Here is a 2628-nt window from a genome sequence, read left to right as displayed (position 1 = left end):
GCAGCAGATTTAGTTCAAAAATGTGAAAATTGCCAAAGATGTGCCAGAGACCAGAAGCATCCTTCGTCTCTAACCTAACTAATACAGTCAACTTGTCCATTGCAAAGATGGGGTCTGGATTTGTTAGGCCCACTGCAACCAGCACAGGGAAACTTGAAATATGTTGTGGTGGCAGTGGAATACTTTGCTAAGTGGATTGAGGCAAAGCCCTTGGCTATAATAACTTCGGCCACGGTCCTAAAAGTCTTCTAGCAGAATATTGTTTGTCGCTTCGGTGTGCCGAAGGCTATAACAGTTGACAACGAAACTCAGTTTCATGTTGAGACATTTAAAACCTTCTGTAGCCAGATTGGCACAAAGATACACTTCGCATCAGTGAGGCATCCAGAGTCAAATGGTTTGGTAGAAAGAGCAAATGGAATTATAATAACAGTAATAATGAAGTTAATCTTCAATCAACCCAAAGGAAAGTGGCCAGACGAATTAATAAAGGTGGTGTGGAACCACAACACTGTTGTATCAAGGTCTATAGGATTTACTCCATTCAAGCTTCTCTTTGGTGATGAAGCTATTACACCAGAAGAAGCAAGAACGGGTTCAATAAGAACCTTAGCTTCGACAGAAGATGAAGGTGATTGTCAAATAACAAAAGACACCATAGAAGGGACCAGACTACAAGCAATAGAGCACATCAATAAATACAAAGCCGAAACAATCAAGTGGCGGGATAGAAAAGTAAGATTGAAGAATATCAAGCCAGGTCACTTGGTGCTTCGAAGGGTGGCCAACCCTTACACAGTAGGAAAACTTCAGCTCAAGTGGGAAGGTCCCTTTTTGGTGGTATCTTCGTCAAGACCCGGGTCATACAGACTGAAAGACATGGACGGCAACGACATACCCAGGTCTTGGAATGCGGATGAGCTTCAGCGGTATTATGTGTAAACAATGTAATTTTCTTTTTTTCCCTATGGCACCCTTTTCATTTCAAGAGGGGAGAAAGGTTTTTAATGGGGCCACATGTTGTAATTTTCATTTTTTGTTTAGCCCTATACAATACAAGGGCCAAATTCCCCCACATGTAAAATGTAAAATCTGGGAGTACACCATCGAGTGTAAAAAAGTAAGAAAAAGCTCCGAAGTTGTCTCTAAGGGGATGCAGAGCTAAGACGTCACCTAAGTAAAAGGTGAAGAAGTTACAAATCCGTTCCCAAAGGAATGCAGAGTAAGTTTCGACGCCCCAAAGTCGTTCCCAAGGGAACGCAGAGTAAGTTTCGAAGCTCTAAAGTCGTTCCTAAGGGAATGCAGAGCTAAAATACAACCTAAATCAATGGTGAAGAAGCTCCAAAGTCATTCCTAAGGGGATGTAGAGCTTAAATGCCACCTAAGTCAAAGGTGAAGAAGCTCCAAAGTCGTTCCTAAGGGGATGCAGAGCTGAAATATCACCCAAGTAAAGGGTGAAGAGACTCCAAACTCGTTCCTAAGGGAATGCATAGTGTGGGTGTGTTTTTATTTGTAGCATACATTTGAACACTTCATCACATCATCTTTTGCATTCATACAAACATTCATTAGACATTCATAGGATCATCATCATCATGACATAAAGCACAGGTATTAACAGGAAAGGCAGAAGATGATTGTCTCTAGTGAAAAAATGCTTTGTTGAATACAAAGTTGCTTCGTCTCAGATAAAACTCCGTGGAATATGGAGGTGCTTCGTCCTTAATAAAAAATGCTTCGATATGAACGAAAAGAAGGGAAGGTGTTTTTCGCCTTCGGCTCAAAAGATTACAAATGTTGGTTTTGTTCACACCAAAGCGGTTCAAAAAGGAGCGAAAAGGTGAAATTATATTACAAGGTATTCACAAATAAATACAATATTTTGTTCAACTGACAGCTACAATTTTTTGCCAAATAGTGCAAAGAGATCCTCAATTTTTTATAGATAGTTACAAAAGGAAGTTCTAAGGATCTTCAGCCCTTCGGAACAAGCTTCAGCTTAACGACCTTTGGCGCCACCATCCTGCAGAAAGAAGAAGGTATAAAGAAATCAATAAATATAATAAAGGAGAACCAGCGTAAAGAAGACAGGTAAAAGCTTCATACCGAGTTAAGTAGTTTTTGTACTTCGTCCCTGGCCAGTTCACGCCCACCTTTTGCCCAGATTTGGGTGATAAATTTGCTCCCTATGCTTCGGGCTTTGGATGGGACGTCAACTAGATGTGATGCCGAAAGAGTGAAATTTGGCCTATTAACAGTTTTGCCGTGAGTGCACCCGGCCTTCATAAAGGCTGCAGCTGTGCCGCGAGAAGCCACCAAGGCACAGAAATCCTTGTGCCCGGTGATAACTTCGTCAAGGACTTCAACTTGATTTTCAATACGATCAAAGGCCTCGGGGATGTCTTCGGCCGAAGGGTTAATCTCTTCAGCGGCAGCTCCAACCAAATTGAATATCCCCTTCAACCGGTTAGCGCACCGAGTGGCAAAACAAGCACACATGTTCTGAAGGTTCTCAAAAGCTTCATGTAGCTTCGAATTTCTTTTAGTTTCAGCTTTGACCTTTGCTTAGAGCTCCTTTGTCTCGTGGTTAAAGCATCATGAACTTTCGTCCAAAATTGCTCAATCTTC

Source organism: Zea mays, chromosome 6 (assembly GCF_902167145.1).
Source record: "Zea mays cultivar B73 chromosome 6, Zm-B73-REFERENCE-NAM-5.0, whole genome shotgun sequence".
Lineage (NCBI taxonomy): Eukaryota > Viridiplantae > Streptophyta > Magnoliopsida > Poales > Poaceae > Zea > Zea mays.
Note: the sequence above shows the minus strand (reverse complement) of the source record.